Source organism: Procambarus clarkii, chromosome 74, assembly GCF_040958095.1.
Source record: "Procambarus clarkii isolate CNS0578487 chromosome 74, FALCON_Pclarkii_2.0, whole genome shotgun sequence".
Classification (NCBI taxonomy): domain Eukaryota; kingdom Metazoa; phylum Arthropoda; class Malacostraca; order Decapoda; family Cambaridae; genus Procambarus; species Procambarus clarkii.
In genome coordinates, this window is record NC_091223.1 from 16662244 (window position 1) to 16682846 (window position 20603).

The 20603-nt window shown below is 39.4% G+C and overlaps 1 protein-coding gene across 9 annotated transcripts in view; it reads right to left on the reverse strand.

The window, feature by feature from the left end:
- Nucleotides 1–20603, reverse strand: part of LOC123767396 (uncharacterized) — a 168412-nt gene that overhangs the window by 33614 nt on the left and 114195 nt on the right. For 2 of the 9 annotated variants that reach the window (XR_006773968.2, XR_006773967.2), the window contains exon 8: nt 18981–19139. The exons of the other annotated variants lie outside the window; for them this stretch is intronic. The gene's annotated coding sequence lies outside the window, so the exon portion shown is untranslated. The remainder of the gene's footprint in view (nt 1–18980; nt 19140–20603) is intronic. 9 annotated transcript variants of the gene reach the window in all.

The window sequence follows — 20603 nt, forward strand, 5'->3', positions numbered from 1 at the left end:
CGTGCACTTGTATAAACTTACCTATGTACAGTGAGTTCTAGTTTTTAAGCCCTGCCTCATAGATATTGTACCTGGTACATTTATACCTCCTGATGTTCCAGTACTCTGTTATACTTACTCTTGATGCTGCGTATGAATAGGGGTTGCGTTCACCACTTCTGCATTAGTTTCATTCCACTTGTTTGCCACACTCTCATTACATGCAAGTATTATATTACATCATTATGACTAATAATGTATTCTTGTAAATTGTATAGTGTATTCTTGTTTCTAACTTTCACCAATGCTCCTTTGTTCTGTAACCCAACATGTACTGTATATCCTTGTATGAAATTAAAATTAGGAATATTGAATGCATACATTTATGGAAGAAATGAGAGACAATAAATCACCATCTAAGGCTGACAGTCACTGTCATTAACTTATATGAGAAATATTGAAGTTTCCTGTTTGCTAAGTACTGTATACAACAAAATTAAGGACAATGTAACAATATATAAACACTGCATTCTCTATAATTATTCAAAGACTCTTCGGCTCTATGTTAAAGAGTTCATGCGCATTTCTAACTGCTCGCAGGCCAATTGTTTGCTGGGCTAAATAGTAGTCAGAAAGGTAATTACCTAAGTGTAATTTTCTGTTTAATAAGGTGTTTGCTGGGAAGTGTTTCCAAACTAATCTGTAGTTCCTAGAGGCATTTAATAATAAATTACAAATCTGTGATGAGTATGGAATATGCATATATTTCCAAATCTTTATTCTACACAATTACAAGTACTGTAACATCATAAAATTATATATAATATATATATATATATATATATATATATATATATATATACAACTTTTTTAAGGATATATATATATATATATATATATATATATATATATATATATATATATATATATATATATATATATATATATATTTATGTTTGCTTTAAGAATACTAATAATAATTACTGGTACTGTATTTTAATGATAATTCTGTGCATGCAGGTCTACAAATGAGTCTGTGAAGATATTTTTGCAAAAAAAAAAAAAAAAAAAAAAAAAAAAAAAAAAAAAAAAAAAAAAAAAAAAAAAAAAAAGCCTATACAACCTTTGTAAACTTTGCTGTCCATTGAAAAAATTAGCAAGATGTAATTATCAATGAAAGTACATAAAACCACAAAGGAATTAAAAGGCTTGTGTATTAAAAGTTTTACGTAAATGCATGAAATATACAGTTTACGAAAAAGGTCTCAACTCTCTAGGACCTTATTCTTGAGGAAGTTATGATAAAGGTACAAAAAAATCATAAAACAAAAACCTTAAGACTATCAAGCAGTGTATTTTATCAAGAACACACTTGCATACAGTGCAAGTGTATTCTTGATCAAATAAGGTGGTGATGGAGTCACGATATTTAAACAGAGCATAAAGCATACATGGGCTCATATATATTCAAGTCCTCTACGAACTCACCATAGCCCCTGCTACTTGGAACTTTTTGTTCCGAGTAGCTGAATCTAAAACAGCAGCAGCAGCATATATGGGCATATTTAGTTTAGCACTACCCTGTTCAGTGCAGATTTGTTAAGTGTTCATTGTTCTCAGAATAATTTTATTAAATAAATGAATGAAAATCCATTGCTATGCTGATGTGGGAATGTATGCCGGGTGTTTAAATGGGAGCAAGTGCTGGGAATTTGGGTGCGAGTGCATGTTGGATATTTGGGTGGGAGCAAATGCTGGGTGTATGGGTGGGAGTGAGTGCTGGGTGTGTGGGTGGGAGTGTGTGCTGGATATTTGGGTGGGAGCAAATGCTGGGTGTATGGGTGGGAGCAAATGCTGGGTGTATGGGTGGGAGTGAGTGCTGGATATTTGGGTGGGAGCAAATGCTGGGAGTAGGGGTGGGAGTGTGTGCTGGGTGTGTGGGTGGGAGTGCATGCTGGATATTTGGGTGGGAGTTCTGGGTGTGTGGGTGGAAGTGCATGCTGGATATTTGGGTGGGAGCAAATGCTGGGTGTATGGGTGGGAGTGAGTGCTAGGTGTGAGTGTGTGCTGGATATTTGGGTGGGAGCAAATGCTGGGAGTAGGGGTGGGAGTGTGTGCTGGGTGTGTGGATGGGAGTGTGTGCTGGGTGTGTGGATGGGAGTGTGTGCTGGGTGTGTGGATGGGAGTGTGTGCTGGGTGTGTGGGTGGGAGTGAGTGCTGGGTGGGAGTGAGTGCTGGGTGTTTGGAATGAGTGTTGGGTGTGCATCCCGTCCTCTCAAAATAATGTCGTTTTTCACTCGTATGCTCGCTATGGCCAAAAACTGACGTAATTTGAAATGAAATCGGCTCACGAAAGTGATGTACTGTCCCGTTTTCTGTTTGGGTCCTCCAGCTTAGTCTGTTAGGTTAGGAGAGGACACTGTCAATTAGCGTTTTTCATGACGTTTTGAAACTTTAGGAGAATTTCCTGCCCTCCTAACCTACTAGAGGACCCTTAACTTACTGTTTTGGAAAAAAAAAAAATCCGAAATTTATTTTCAATTTTTTTCATTTTCAAATTACAGTACGTCAGTTTTCGGCCATACGTGCAAAAGGCTAAATTCAGACGTACTGTAATTTGTAAGAGGACAGGTTGGGGTGTGTGGGAGTGAGTAGTGCTGGGTATGTGGGTGGGAGTGAGTGATGGATGAGGGGGCGAGTATGGGGGTAGGATTGACTGCTGGGTGCCTGGGTGATATCAAGTACCGTACTTACCTATTAATGTTTATGAGGGAGTAAGGTCTAGAGCTTTATGCCCTGCCTACTAATCTTGTTGTAACTATTGCATTATAGTTTAACTGTTATTGACATTCAATTCTTTGTTAACTTTGGCCTCAAAGTTGTGGATAATGTTGGTTTCCACTTCTTCTTTCAGTGCATTCCACTTGTTAATTGCCAGTTCAAGGTATGAGTATATCTTTACATTTGCTCGACTGATTTGCATTTCCAACTTCTCAATTTACAGAGGCTGTTCTAATCCATTTTGTCTATTCCCACTCAGTATCTTGTATGTTGTGATCATATCTCCACTATTTCTTCTGTTTTCTAGGACTGTGATATATAGTTCCATTAACCTATCTTCATGGCTGAACGCTAGTAGCTCTGGCATAAATCTTGCTTCCAATCTCTATTTTTTTCTATTTGGGTTTTTCATTTGGTATTTTCATTTCAAATATTTGGTTCAAAATTTCACTAGGTATGGATTCCAGGTCCATGCTGCATATTCTAGCATTGGTCTAACAAAAACTATGTAAATTGTCTTGAAAATAGTTCTGATTTAGGTTTTTAAATTATGTTGTAATGTTTGCTAGAATCTCATATGATGCAGATGTTATCCTATTTGTGTGTGCCTCCGGTGTTAAGTGTTGGAATTACATTCACTCAATTCTCTCTCTCATTTTGATTCCTGCACAGTAGTTGCCTTCTCTTTGGTGTAGATACCTTCTGGTATTTTCTCCTTACCCATCTTCATTACCTTACCCTTGTTTGGATTGAATTCCTGCACTCCTTGCCCATTCCTGAAGTTTGTCCAGGTCCTCCTGCAACTCTTTGCAGTTCTCATCTGTTTTTACATTCTGCATCAGCTTTGCATCTGCATATACTGTTATGTTACAAGCTCACTCCTTCGAGTAGGTCATTCACATAAATCAGAAACATTAGTGGTCCCAGGACCAAGCTTGTGGGACCCCACTTGTTACATTTTTCCAGATCAAAACCACCTCTCTGAATGCGACTCTTTGCTTTCTGTTCTTCAGATACTCTTTTACCCAACTCCATGTTTTCCCAGTTATCCCAACCTGCTTCCCCATCTTGTATACCAGTCTTTCATGAGAAGAGTGTTCAATGCTTTTTGACAATTTAAGGAAAGAAAGACCATCTAGCCTTTTTTCCTGTCTTATTTTAGTAACTCTGTCATAGAACTCAATCATGTGTGTCAAGCATGACTTTTCCTATCTAAAACCATGCTTCTCTTTCATTACAAAGTTGGTCCTTTCCATCAGTTGTGCAGGTTGGCACTTGTTTCATCATATGTGATCTCTGAGTTACCCATGAGTCAATGTAACAGTAGGTAATTACTTAAGTGTAATTACAGGATGAGAGCTACTCCTGTGGTGTCTCATCTTCCTTATAATCTTTGTCATATGATGCTTTGAAATTACTGATGGTTTCTGCATCATCTAATTTAAGCTATGTGAACTACACCATCTGTTCCTTACCATTTTGAAACAGTCATGCAGATCTATCAAACCAACATGGTGGACTTATCTAACAAAATATTCCCAATATAACATAAATATAATTATCAGATACTACAACAAAACAGTAGAATATGTTCTTTTATGCCAACAATTTAGAAACTCGCTTGACTTTGTAAACATATTTCTGAATCATATATCACTGAAAATTACAAAGCAAACTCAAAGAAACTTTACAGTTACATGCAGTTGACCTTATGGTTTCTCATAGTTGGGGACAGAAAGCCTGTTAAATTTATTAAAAGCCCCTTTACCATCTACTGACCTTCCTCAAGATGCAAGCCACAACAGTTACCTAACTGTCAGGTATTTATTCACCGCTAGATGAGCAGATGTATCAGTAAAAGGAAATATTGCCCAAATGCTACTGTCTTATCACAGGACAGGTCAACTATGTCCTAACTGCTTTTACCACTGTGCTACAAGACTCTTGATGAAACAATGAAAGAATCTCATACCTGATAATTGCTCCTATATTTACTGTGGAAAAGGTAAATACGGTATTATTATGATAATTTTGATATGTTCGATAAAACAAGCTGGTAGAGGTAATATATATTGGCATTCACATTTTCCAAAAATATTTGATAAAATTCCTTATCATAGAACTCTTTCAAAGGTAAAAGTGCAATGTGTACTAAGGCTTCATACTAAGATGGTGAGAAAATAGGTTATCTGAATGTGAACAATGTGTAGTCTTAAAAGGAAATGAGTGTATATGATTTGACATAACAAGGAGGGCCACAGGAGTCATTCATAGGACAATTTTTTTTTATTTACATAAATTTTGCTGATGTCACTAAACTAGGGAGCAAAATTACAACACTGCTAGAGTGACAGGTGTCAAGTTGACTTAAACACCTAAGTTAACCAAAATGATAAGTTGCAGATGAGTTTTTATGCTGAGAAATATAAAGATATACTGTACTGTACATATTAGAAACAAAAATTAAAAGGCTGTTACACGAGGAACACCATAGAGTTCATCAAAGTAAATACTTAAAGGGACCTGGGAGGAATAGTAGCTAATGATCTTAAGCCAAGTAAGCGGTATACAGTATTTAAGCTGTAAAATGAAATAATGGAATATTAAGCTTTGCTGGGAGATATTTTAAGTTTTGAGCTAAGAAATTCATCCTCAGTCTATGCAAATGCAAGTCTCTATACAGTATTTATGCAGTTATGGTCAATTTGTTCGAGAAAGAATATTGACAAAGAAATGAAGTTGTTCAATGCTGAGTGATAATGATGATATGAAACCCTCTCTGAAAATGTTAATGGCATTCATAAACTAAATGTTTATATTATCAATGTGGCATTTAGTAATCATAATTAAGAAAGAATATTTTACTGAAAATTCACTTGATAACTGTAATGGATGTGTGTGTGTACTGAATCCCCTGTAACGCTTGTAATAAATTATATGTTGGACAATTGGTAAACACCCTGATTAAAGAATAAAGAAATGTAACTATAGCATTAGGACAGGACAGGATTCAAATACAGAGGAGCCTCAGTTAATGAATTTAAATCTGTTCTGGCACCGAGCTCATTATGTGAAACGCTCATCTTGTGAAACGAATTTCCCAATTTAAAATAATGGAAATAAAATTAATCCGTTCCATCCCCGAAAAACATCAATATGACATTTTATAATGTAATTATAATACATGTAATTATTATAAATTTTTTGTTTTACTGTTTTCAATTGAATTTGTTCGAGAATTTGCGAGAACCACACCACGTGGTTATCTCGTTCACCGAGCGGAAGCTCGTCAATCGAGACAAATTTTCCTCGAGTGGCTCTCTCGTTACCTGAAATGCTCGTAGATGGGGATGCTCATTACCCGAGGTTTCTCTGTACATTGTTTATATATTTGAGAGATTCAAACTATCCAAATGACTAGATTAATTATTAGAAAATTACTATACAAAATCTATTATTGAAATAAATTTGAATCTTTTTGTATTCAATGTAGTGAACAATGTACAGTAATCTAAATATAAGCTCAGGGCTATATAAATATGAGCAATTATGATGAATTCCTACAAGGTATAAATGAACATCGATCACTTGTTTATGTCTGAGAAAAGTTACGAACAGTCTTATAAACAGCCAAAGCAAATTATTATACCACAGTTCTCTAGAACAAGTAAAGAATCTACTGGATCAAAGTGCATTAACAGCAAGCTTTCCATCACCCCCAAACAACATACATAACAAACTTAATTATATGCATTCCAACTAGCAGCTATTGACATATTAGATAGTAATGATATACAGTAACTGAAAGGGAATTCAATCATGGCCTAAAGAAAAGCAGAGCAACTGCTCCTGGCTATGGATGGTATTTCTTAAGCCACTATAGCATTATAAAGAATAAATTCTAACTGAAGGGCTACTATCTAATGTTTGGACAAAGTGTCATTGTTCCCATTTCCAAACCACATTCAGACAACTATAGATCCATATCTTTAATGTCTTGTCTTTGTAAAGTTGTTGAATGCATTGTCCTTAACAGTCTAATGTTTTGTATGCAAGGATAACTGTCACCCCAACTATATTAATTTATGCCTGGACTTGGTACACAACAGTCTTACTGAATATTTTGTTTATATTCAATCTTTCACTTAAGCAGTCTTCATTGATAAAAGCAGCAGCCTCTGATACTACAAACATGAAAACCATACTAGAATAGCTCACTGACCTCAGTATACAAGGAAAACTAGTGAAATAGATAAAGATTTTTATGTCTAATCAAACAGCATACGCACTTTTTATGATGCTAAAAGCACAGAGAATAAAAACTTTGAACTGGGAACTCTATAAGGAGACATCCTCAGCCCTTTGCTATTCAACATCCTGATGAGGACATGGTCATTTGTTAAGTTCAAGATATTTACTTACAGGCTGCCATTGAACCTAGACTGCAAGTTTTGCTTAATGCCTTTGCTACTAGAGCTGAAGAATAAGGACTTATTATCCCTGGTCAGGGAAAACTTTTGCTTTCATTCCTCGTGCTATGCTGCAACCCACTTATTACACAGATGGGCCCCGCATTTAACAAAAGCCAGACCTATAATTATATTGGTGCTTCCATTAAGAACGCTGCATACATTTCTTCTCCAAAGAGGAGATGGTAGGAGAGATTAGAGCATAATGTGTATAACTAGTGACTTTATATAATAAACAATTACTTTAACCAATATATATAACCATTGTAACTTGTCCATTATATTGTCTTCTGTATGAATAATATATTATTATTATTATTTAACAAATCCAACAGGAGCCTTCATGAGGGTTCTAACCTATACACTGGGTGATCCCAGGTGCGCTCTAGTCAACTGTACACCAACACGGATAAGAATTGCAATCTGGAGTGCTACTGTCCCCATGAGGATCCCGAGGCTTCCACTGAAGCCTAATCGAGGTTTCACACAATTCCCCCATGCCCTCGGGCTCTGTCAACCAGTAATTCTACCTCTGACATAAATAAATCATTTATGAGTTGGGCGTCAAATATTTGACGCCCCTCCTTCAATACGCAGAGAAATCACATTAACGTGATATATCCAACCTGTCCTCTTAAAAAGAACGTCGCTTTTGGCCATTTGCCCGTATGGCCGAATTTGGACGCAATTTGAAAATGAAAAAAATATGAAAATAAATTTGGGATTTTTTTTTTCAACAACAGTAAGTTAAGGGTCCTCTGATAGGTTAGGTGGGCAGGAAATTCTCATAAAGTTTCAAAACGTTATGAAAAACGTTAATTTAAAGTGTCCTCTTATAACCTCTACGCGTACACCGGCCGACTCAAATAGAAAACGGAACAGAACGTCACTTTTGTGAGTCGATTTCATTTCAAATTACGTCCAAATTTAGCCATATCGCGCATACGAGCCAAAAGTGACGTTATTTTTAAGAGGACGGGTTGATATATCAATGAACAAATCCAACAGGAGCCTTGATGAGGGTTCTAACCTATGTGCTGGGTGTTCCCAGGCACACTCTAGTCGACTGCACCATGACATGGAAAAGAATTGACACCTGGTGTACTACTGCACCCACAAGACTAGGTTAATCAGTCACACAAGAAATCACATTAATATGATTTCTCACATTAACAGTATACACATATACTGTACTATCCTATATAAATAAATGGAAACAAAAAAACATAATAATTAAAATAAATTTATTCCACCATAAATGGTTTCACATTACAGGATGAAAAAATAATTGATCTACAGAACAAGCAATCAAGTACCGTATATACAGTATTATTAGTATGGTTATAAGCAAACATACATAACCAAGATCATATAATTCATACAGTAATGTTATAATGTGTAGAGTAAAGTTTCAGAAATAAATGCATCCTTCATACTCATCTTAGATGTGTAGTGTATTATCTAAAGCCTCCAGAAACTACAGGTTTGTTCGTAAATGCTTTCCAAGAAATGCATTCTTACTATTGTACTGTATAGCCAATGACCAACTGGCCTAGCTGAGAGCAGATGCAAATGATCACTAACACAGGAACTAACAGTTTTTTAATAGATAATTATGTAAAAGTATGTTCAGTGGAATTTGTGTGAGTAACCATGCTTGAGTAAAAATGAATGAAAGTATATAGCAAATGTGAGTGTGTGTGAAAAGCATAGTATAAGTCTGTGTAATTACTTAAGTGTAGTTTCAGTATTACTGTAGAGTTATGTTCATTATGTCATGTTTTTCTTATAATCAGTCATATGACATTTTGAAGCTTTCAATAATTTTAGCATCTACCTCTGTATCTTTTAACCCTTTTCTGTGACACTATTTATTGAGCTCCATCCCAACCGAGTGAAAAAAGTCAGCATTGAATGTAGTGAAACGTCTCTTTCTGACGGGTCTTTGATGGCTCCTTGATGCTTACTACATAGCAAGCTCCACCCAATTCAATCCAAGCCAGGTTCTTGTAAGACATATAAAAGCCTATGGGGACCTGAGGCCAAAACCTGGCCCCTCAAGAGAAGTGCAAGGCGCAGGGAACTGTAAATCACTAACCAAGAAAAGTCCACCAGAAAGTGGACAAATTGAAACAGATAACAGCAAGGTAAACAAACCATAAAAAATGGGACAATGAAGCCCTGAGATTCATGAGGGACTTAGTAGTGAAGTAATTCTCACATCAGGGGAAAGGCAATTACAAGAAACTGTAAGAGAAAAGACCTTGGAGTAGGCATAATCCTAACACTAACACAAGGAGCTTATGTGAGCAGGATAACATCAGCACCGTATGGAAAGTTAGTAAACACAAGAACATCACTTGAGAATCTGAACAAGGAGGCCTTAAAGTCTATACACATTGCCTATGTGAGACCATTACTTGAGTATGCAGTACTAGCATGGAATCCACACCTTATGAATCATATGCAGGTTTTGAGAATTTCAGAGGTTTGCAACTAGATTAGTACCAGAATTGAGAGACCTCAGCTTTGAGGGCAGGTTAAGGAACTCATCGTCACAACCTTAGAGGAGAGAGGAAACAGAGGGGAATATGACCACTACATACAACATTCTAAGGGGGAATAAAAGTGGACAAAAGAATCTATTTAAATTAAAAAGGGTAGGACATCAGTGGAAGTTAGTCACACAATTGAGTTGAAGAGAGTTCTTGTGTAAGGAAGTTCTTGTTCCCTGTACAAGAACAAGAACACATTTTCCAGAATCTTGTACACCACATATGTAAGACCAATCCTGGAGTATGCAGCCCCAGCATGGAGCCCATACCTTGTCAAGCACAAGACGAAGCTGGAAAAAGTCCAAAGGTATGCCACTAGACTAGTCCCAGAAATAAGAGGCATGAGTTATGAGGAAAGGCTGCGGGAAATGCACCTTACGACACTGGAAGACAGAAGAGTAAGGGGAGACATGATCACAACCTACAAAATCCTCAGGGGAATCGACCGGGTAAACAAGGATAAACTATTCAACACGGGTGGGATGCGAACAAGGGGACACAGGTGGAAACTGAGTACCCACATGAGCCACAGGGACATTAGAAGGAACTTTTTCAGTGTCAGAGTAGTTAACGGATGGAATGCATTAGACAGTGATGTGGTGGAGGCTGACTCCATACACAGTTTTAAATGTAGATATGATGGAGCCCAGTAGGCTCAGGAATCTGTACACCAGTTGATTGACAGTTGAGAGGCGGGACCAAAGAGCCAAAGCTCAACCCCCACAAGCACAAATAGGTGAGTAAATAGACGAGTACACTTTGGTCAGCAGGTGGAATGCATTGAAGGAAGAGGTTGTTGAAGCTAATTCTATCAACAACTAAGAAAAAATATGATGAAAACATTGATGCTGAGAGAGGTACGTCAGGTACGAGAGCAAGTCAGGTATAAACAGCTAGGTGGGTGGAAAAGGGGGGGGGGGCCAAAAGAGCTAGATCTCTCTCCCTGTATTCACCAATAGGTATGCACCTGCACACAACGAAGCTACTGCGCACTTTCCTACTTGTTTCCCCAACCTTACCGCTTCAGTCATATCAGTCCGTTTTCTAGCATTGCCACAACAGGCTTTAAACAATGTACTGTTACCCTAACGTAACTGACTCTAACCTACCGACCCATGCACAGGAAACGTAATTGTTCTTGAGACACTGTGGACAAATAATGATTATTTGTCCATTTGGGGATTTTGACATCAATATGTGATGTATTGAGAAGACAGGTTGGTCATATAGCCAGGAAGATGAAAAAACCAAATCCCCCTGACCTGGGGAAGAAAAGGTTCTACGGAGCCACCAAGGAACTACCAGAAAGAGGCATTTCACAACCTTTACCACTAGTTTCCTTGGAAGTCTCCTCTGGTGGCATCTTAGTGCTATGGCACCATTAAAAAACAAAACAAAAGGGGGTATTCAACATGGGTGGAGAAAAAGCCACAGAAAAAAACAGAATTGAATGTAATGAAATGCCAATTTCTGAAGGTGGCTCCCTGAAGCTACAATGCTGATACAGTGCCAAAGTACTAGGTGTCATTAATTGTGGAGTTCATTTCAGCTTACTGGGGACCACAAGCCAGAACCTGACCCCCTCTAAAGAGCCACAGAGAGCAGTGGTACTGTGATAAAATTGTCAGTGAATTTTAATAATTTCTGCCAACACCAGGAAAGCACACACAAAGTAAAAAAAAAAAAAAAACTGTTGATTATAAGGAAAGATTAACACCTAAAAATTGCCAAAAGAACTCCCCCAACAATGTAAACAAATGATCAATTATTCATGAAACTAGTGCAAGATCATTTGCCCCACCTCCCACACTTTTGGGGGGGAGGGGGGCAGACTGAATCAGTTGGCTGCTCAACCCTCAATTCTATGATGAAAAACCACTCCTGACTTTCTAGGGAAGGGAGGGTACTAGGGAACCACTGGAGCTCACTCAGAAATTGGCAATTTATTACATTCAATGCTGGTTATCAAGGTATGTCACAGGACTGATTTTCCGAAAGAAGCAGAGTCGTGGGAAAATGACCAGGTTCGGACACTGTACAAGAAACACCTGAAACCAAGGCTGGGATGGGAGCCAGAAAGTTACCCCTTTCCCTGTAGGACTCTAATTTCACAAGGACCCGGAGCAAGAGCTGAACCGAGAGTATGAACAGAAACCCTCATTCTAACCAGTGCAGTTGAAAGGCGTCTACCATGAGAGGCTTGCAGTCGGGGAAGGACATTGCATAGAGAGGAAAGTGCTGCGACCAAGCCAATGTGAAGAGGTCCACGTCTGGGCACCCGAATATCCAGTAAAGTCCAGGATTCAGCGTCGACGGACCACACCACAGAGAAGGAACAGAATAAGAAAAACAGTCGGCAAGGACATTACACACACCCTAGACATGAATGGCACAAAGAGCCAAACGACAAAAAGCCAGAAGATGAACTTCAAGTAGATTTCAGCTACAAAGAGACAGGGACAGAAGAGAACCCTCTGTCAGTTGAGACAATGAACTACGGGGAGACAATGTGAATGAAGCCAAACTACGAAGCCTAGACAGAGCCAAGCTATCCAGGGGGAGCCGGTCGGCCGAGCGGACAGCACGCTGGACTTGTGATCCTGTGGTCCTGGGTTCGATCCCAGGCGCCGGCGAGAAACAATGGGCAGAGTTTCTTTCACCCTATGCCCCTGTTACCTAGCAGTAAAATAGGTACCTGGGTGTTAGTCAGCTGTCACGGGCTGCTTCCTGGGGGTGGAGGCCTGGTCGAGGACCGGGCCGCGGGGACACTAAAAAGCCCCGAAATCATCTCAAGATAACCTCAAGAAGATCCATAGCACATGCCACATGGCTGCAAATTCATGACTAACAGGTCACATATTCAAGCTAACAAAACGAAGGTACCAAAAAAATATCAGAAAGTTTTCTTTTGCAGAGTGGTAGACAGTTGGAACAAGTTAAGTGAGAAGGTATGGAGGCCAAAATCTTCAGTAGTTTCAAAGCATTAAGCATATATACATTTTCTTCTGTCCTCCATGGACAGGGTTAGAGAAGTGTTAAACATATAGTTCAGGGGTTTATTGAACAATCAACCACAGAAGGTGAGTCGGTGCTTTTAAAATGCTAAGCTAACCTACATACGTAAATACAGAGATACACAGATTTACGTATGCCCTACATAAAGTGTTCGATGTGTCTTTTACATAGTGTCATTAATGTGTATTTACAAAGGTGAAATGTAATTCTGATCAGCTTCCATATATATACTTTATACACATACATATACATACACCCACACACATATACGTACATATACATATATACATAGATATATACACACACACACATGTATTCACATACATTTCTCTTTTACTCTGACAGGGTGAGATAGCTGATAGAAACTAGTGTGCAATTAAGCACTTAATCACTGAAGGTGATTAAGGTGCTTTTACAAGCTCAGGTTATATAGTTACATCACATACATACATTGTATAATTGATACATTACATGGTTAATCTTGGGTACAAGTCCAATATATCATCAAGTGTCCCAGTACTCATATAGTAATTAGTTCAGCATACCTTAGCCCAGGAGGGCAAAACAGGAAGATGTGTGATAATCTATATGGCTGGTGTTGTCTGGCAGTCGAGGGCATAGCCCCTGTGCAGTTTGTCTACCTTGACAGTCTGTCTAGCCTGACTGCCTGTCTAGCCTGATAATATGTTTAGCCTGATTGCCTGCCTAGACTTTTAGTTTATGTAGCATGACAGCATGTCTAGCCTGATAGTCTCTCTAACCTGATAATCTGTCTAGCCTGATAGCCTGTCTAGCCTGACAATCTGTCTAGCAAGACTGCCTGTCTAGACTGACAGCATGTCATGCCTGACAGCCTATCTAGCCTGGTGATAGGTCAAGCCTGTCTAGCATGACAGTCTATCTAGCCTAATGACGTACCTAGACAGAATACTCCGACACTCCACTCTATCAGACATTTTGGTTCAGACCCTGTATGTTTGTGTGTCCGTATATATAGAGGGTCACATGCTTTCTGGAGTCACTTATCTGGATATGCCTGTTTCCCATTTTGGCTGTGTTAGAATAAAATTGTCCGATAAACTAGCAAGGCGAAGGGACAGGTCTGAACCAAAATGTCTGATAGAGTGGAGTGTCGGAGTATTCTGTCTAGGTACGTCATTAGGCTAGATAGACTGTCATTAGGCTAGATAGACTATCATGCTAGACAGGCTTGACCTATCACCAGGCTAGATAAGCCGTCAGGCATGACAGCCTGTCAGTCTAGACAGGTAGTCTTGCTAGACAGATTGTCAGGCTAGACAGGCTATCAGGCTAGACAGATTATCAGGTTAGAGAGACTATCAGGCTAGACATGCTGTCATGCTACATAAACTGAAAGTCTAGGCAGGCAATCAGGCTAAACATATTATCAGGCTAGACAGGCAGTCAGGCTAGACAGACTGTCAAGGTAGACAAACTGCACAGGGGCTATGCCCTCGACTGCCAGACAACACTAGCCATATAGATTATCACATATCTTCCTGTTTTGCCCTCCTGGGCTAAGGAATGCTGAACTAATTACTATATGAGTACTGGAACACTTGATGATATATTGGACTTGTACCCAAGATTAACCATGTAATGTATCAATTATACAATGTATGTGATGTAACTATATAACCTGAGCTTGTAAAAGCACCTTAATCACCTTCAGTGATTAAGTGCTTAATTGCACACAAGTTTCTATCAGCTATCTCACCCTGTCAGAGTAAAAGAGACAAATGTATGTGAATACATGTGTGTGTGTATATATGTATGTATATATGTATATGTACGTATGTGTGTGTGGGTGTATGTATATGTATGTGTATAAAGTATATATCGAAGCTGATCAGAATTACATTTCACCTTTGTAAATGCACATTAATGACACTATGTAAAAGACACATCGAACACTTTATGTAGGGCATACGTAAATCTGTGTATCTATGTATTTACGTCTGTAGGTTAGCTTAGCATTTTAAAAGCACCGACTCACCTTCTGTGGTTGATTGTTCAATAAACCCCTGAACTATATGTTTAACACTTCTCTAACCCTGTCCATGGAGGACAGAAGAAAATGTATATATGCTGGTTAGCATCGTAAATGTGTGGCCACGTCTGTGGTAGAAAATAATAATAAAAAAAAAAAAATACAGTAAATAAAAAAATAAAATAAAAAATCTTCCTGTTCAACCTCCCCACTGTAACGGTGTCCCACCCCTATATTTCTTCCTTCCCAGCTTAGAAGAGTCATATCTCCGTAGCCTGAGTATTCTCTGATGTTCAGGGAACATTTTCATGTGTGGGAAAGCATGGAGCGTGATTAAGCTGGCTGTAAAATGGCCAGCTAAGTTTGATAATGCAAGGGGCTTACGCCTTTTGGGGCACAAGACGGTGCCGAGCCATCCTGTTTCCCGCCAAGACGCCATGACACGCCCGGCACCTGATTGGCCAGGTGAGGTCACGTGCCGGAAGTGACCAATGACGAGAGCCCTCAGGCGGTGTGACGTCACGAGGAGGAGGGCTCTTGGGGCGGCTGGCGCCTGGGCGGGAGAGTATGTCACGAGCCGCCATAGAGTGAGGACGTGCTCGAGTGAGCTCCGGACCTAGAGAGCCCTTACCAGTAGATTTAAGCTTCGCTTCAATTCTGCAGACAGTCTGAGAGGCCATCCAAGTTCCGTGGAGTGCCCAGTAGCAAGGACGGGCTGGATTAGAGAGCCAAGAGCTCTATCAAAAGTCTGCAGCAGAGGGAACGTTGGGCAGGTGACGTCTGGGATGCCCAGAGGACCACGTATTACACATCAAGCGAGAAGCTAGGGCCGGGCCAAATCTACTGGCAGTGAGGCGAGGGGAAGCTGTGCTGGACTGCAAGGTGCTGACAGTGCCAGTGAGAGTGGAGGACGACGACGGAGGTACCTGTCTCCAGTACCCCGGACAAGAGGAGGAGGAAGGCAGTACCTGTTGAGAGTGAGTACGGCGAGGACGCGTTACCACAAGGACGACGGAGGAACCTTTGTGTGTGGGAACTGTTCATCAGACCAGAAGCCAGGACCAGGAACCTCAACATCCCCAACAGAGGACGAGTCGGCTTCGTGGTTGGAATGAATTAAGGTAGATAATTGTCCTTCCCTTTTCCCCTTTGGTCTAGGTGAGCTAGGGTATTTTATATGTTGTGAACATTTCTACTTATCATTTTATTGTCTAAGTGACAGGATGTTAGGCTAGGAGCCAAGAGCTCATTTAGGCATGAGTTGGTGCGTGTGAGCATTAATGCGGTGATGTTAGTGATCCTGGAGGTGGTAGCTGGTGTGCAAGGAGCCAGCAATGAACTCTGAAACGCCCAGCTGATCACATTGCTAGAGGCGTGGGAGAGTCACGATGTTTCTGACAATTGGAGCCGTCAGCTGATCATGCTGCCAGAGGCGCGAGGTGTGTGCCCGCGGCTCGAGGTGTGGACCCAGTCAGCTGACCGTGTTGCCAGAGACATGTCAAGAGGAGTGTTGCCATCAGTGGACGATTCCACTTATAGACATTTCCTTATGCAATTTATATGTATATAAATATTTCTTTTCTTCAGTAAACTTTTAAACTAACTGATGAGTTTAAGTGAGCCTCCATTCTCTAGGGCTATATATATATATATATTGAGTGAGATCATTTTATGACACCTTGCACTGCACGTGACATTGCATCCTTAATTAAGATAACCAACAAGACCACTGACGTGTTGCTTTGACATGAGTCTAAACACCCAGCTGGCGACCTCAGAGCAGACCAGATATCAAAGAGAGAGAGAGAACCTCACAGTGTCAGGACAGGCAGGTTCAGGTGAGTTATAGGAGGCTTGAACCTCCCCACTTGCTAGGGGTGTGTAAGGCCAGCCCTTGGCCGACTAGGGGAGCCCCAGGGCAGACAGTGGCGCCAGGAACTGAGGGGCTAAGACCCGTGGGTGGAAGCAACCCCAACCACAGGTTGGGGTTGCTTCCACCCACTCTGACAGGGGGGTGAACTCTGACACCACCAATTCCCTTCCACAACTCACCCCATATGAGTGAGTTGTGGAAGGGGAAATCACCAGCCATAGGATGATGTAACATCGTATATGCCTTAAATTATGTCGAAACATTTTATTTCTTGTGAATACAGTATTTATGAAAAAATACCCAACCAAATGCTGTACAAATATTATGTTCTGTTATTTAAAATTTGTAACTAACATTCTATGGCAAAATAAAAAAATGATTAGGCAACTACTGCACCACCTCTGACCCATAAACAATCCCCCCCACCCCTACACCCCTCCCCAGCTAGGGTTAACATGAGCCAGTCCTGTCCACTCTTACAGCGACACAACATCTGCTCCCCCCCCCCCCCCCCACACACAAAATTTCAACACCCACACACTGATGCTAACACTATCATTTAGAACTTCTTATATTCATTAGTACAACATAAAATAATGGAGCATTTTCCCATCAAATTGTTGATTTTATTCCATTAGATTTTCTGGATGATTAGCCACATATCCACATAAATATAACCCATCATAATGAGACAGACATTGCAGCCAAATTAGCGTGTAACAAGGATGAAGTTGAATTAGATCTAGGTATCCCCATCTCTGCTGTCAAAACTGTATTGGTCCAAACACTCAGATCTGATAGGAAAGAAATTACTGACTCCCAACGACCTGAAAGTACTAGTATAAAAAGCTATGATTTGTTCAGATCTGAAACCTATATCTACGGGCAGCACAAAACGTCCACTAGACTGTGCGACACAGTGGCTGCAAGGATCAGGTTGGGTTACCGTTACCTGTGGCAGATGGCTGCAGGTGACGGATCTCCCAATCCTGAGCACTCCAGTTGCAAACTCTGTGAGCAGGAACTACGGCACGATCTCCCGCACTACATCACTGAATGCCCAGTTATTAGACCTTTCAGACCAGTTGGCATGAGGTACCTGGATCTTTGCAATTACTTTATTCACTCTTGTATTCTTGAAGATATCCTCACAGTGTACCCAAAATTTGCCAGTGCAGGCTACTAAACATATGGCCCTGTATGACTAACCATCCTGCGAGATGGGGACTTTTATTAACACTGATGCCTAATTCAATTTTGTGTTGATGATATCCTCAAAATGCTTCCGGAGTCTGTCAGTGCAGACTGCTTATCACATGCCTCTGTATGACTAACCATCCTGTGTGATGGGGATTTTTTAGCATCACCTAGTTAGCTTTTTTGACACACTGTACTCCACTTCATATAGTCTAGGGTAGCTGCACTAATGCAGATGTACCTAACGTATTATTAAAAAAAAATAAAAAATCCAGACACAACAGGTTATTTGTTCAGTCTCAGTCTTGAGGCATTGGGTCAGAGGGTTTTTCAGTGATTCATGGCATGGGGTCTATTTAAAGTTTCTTTCATATTTGTAGGTTCAGTGTGTCCTCAGCATGCAATAGGATCTGGCGAAGAACTGTGCCCAAATGCACCGTGAAAGTGGCTGGGAATTAGTTAATCATGGAGCCTAGATCATAAGCTCCAAGACTAACCAATATACTGTATATACATACAGTTAATTCCCTTTCCCACTTGTGCTTTAATTATGACTTGATAAGGGTCCAGATTGGTTTGAAATGTGATCACTTATTTCATTTTATGTGTGTGGGTTGAGTTATTTTTTTCCAGCCACATTACTTTTAACACACATATACATAAACATATGTATGTGTATCATGTACACCTGCATACCTGAGTATTGAAGACAGGGTAGGGGAACTCAAACTTATGACACTAGGGGGAAAGCAGGACCAGAGGAGATATGATAAAAACATACAACATATTGAGAGGAATGGATGAAGTAGTCAATTATTTTGAGATGAGAGAAAACAGAAGAAATGTAGAAACTGGAAACACAAATGAGTCACATAGATGTAAGAAAGTGCTCATATGCAGTGTAAGCTGCAAGTGGAATGAGCAGCAGTGGTGGTGGAAGCCTTCTGCATTCAGGTTCAGGAGTACTTTGTATACTAGAACATCATGGGATATAAATACACCAGGTACTAATAGCTATGAAGTTGGTCTCAATAGCTAGGTCTTGCACCTCGTAAGTTAGGTAAGTATAGTATATACAATATTAATTTTTGTGTACTTACGTATACTCCAGAACTTCTTTATCTTTGCCTGTAATACTCTAACTCTCCAATTGCCTTTATATCCTTCACAAATGCCAACAATTAGAGTATCTTCTCACTTATTTTCAGCATTCAACATTTCTACATCACTTCTGTTCATATTGCTAGAAACTTCACGAACTGTTCAAGAAATTATATACAGTAAATTAATGTGGCAACCTATTATTTTAAATACCCGGTTGTTACTTATGTTCTCCCTAATGAAAGTATCAGAGCACAATGTACTGTAACAAAAAGTAAACAGCCATATTCACACTCCAGCTGAACTAGGAGTCATCCAGTACTTACATGTCCTTTCAAAACCTGTACATCTTTCCTCAATCATGGCCACTTAGTCTGTATTGATTAAACCAGTTTATGAGCGCTGAAGCACTATAGAGTTTTATATAACAACACAACACCCTTGAGTTGCAAACTTTTGAAGTTCATAAACAGTTAACAAATAAAGACTAAGCTGTCATGATCACGGAGAGATATAAAGGTTTCACAAGTGGACACGTTCATGTGTGATGAATCTTGACCCAGCAGTTTAGCAGCACCAGCTGCTGGCCAGATTGTTCTTTTTATTCACATTTGTATCTAAATTTATGGCTTAGAAAACTGAATGACTAAAGTTCAGCAAACTGAACGCTTGTCATTCTTTTCTCTCAATATTTATATGAACAAAATATAAAATAAAATTAAAAGAACAACCTGGTCACCAGATGGCATTACCATAGTGGATTGATGAACAAGGTTGTCTAACTCTGATGATGGCTCATTGTAATCCACCCACAAGCAAAATTCCCATTAGCTAACTCTTCATAAAAATTATATGGTTTTAAATGTGCAGAAAGAGTATCAATAAATACTGCTTGAAGAAAGTTCACTTAAAGTTAAAACTAAATATATAAAATTTCACAGATATTGTATGACAGAAAATATTTGGTATACTGTACATCAAAATTCAGCAGTGCAAAATTACCAACTTACTCAAGTACTTTCTTACTGTAGACTCTACAAATGCTTCAGTTATAGAAATATACTGTAATAAGAAATAAAAACTAAAATATAGGCAAATTAATGCTATAATTATTCTTTTTAATAAGCTTTAGTCATTTATGCAAACCATGCATGGTATGAAGGCTTTTATTTGCATATTATAAAATCACATGGAAAAAAGTTAATACAGTAGCATATAAGAGTAGTCAAAGAGAGACAGAAATAGGTGTAATGTATAGAGTGCTCCCTCAAAAACCGGATCACAGTGTTCCAGACCTGATCCAACAGCATGAAATCCTAATTTCCAAAACATGAAACTTTTTAGGAAACTTATTACCCAAATTTTACATATTTTTTCATGTAAAATTTAAAAGGAATTGAGTCATAGAAATTCATTTTAGTTATGCTTAATAGGTTCCCGTAACACAAGTTATTTTTCCTAATTTGTGAATTTCACTAAGTCAAATTTATCCCCTCAAAGAGTGGCCAATTATCAAGAGTGCCACTCTGCCTGTGGGCAAACAAGTATTACTTCTTTTCTGATTATGTGAGGTGTACACAGTAACCGGGTGGAGTGATTACTGCGTGCCACAGCACTAAACA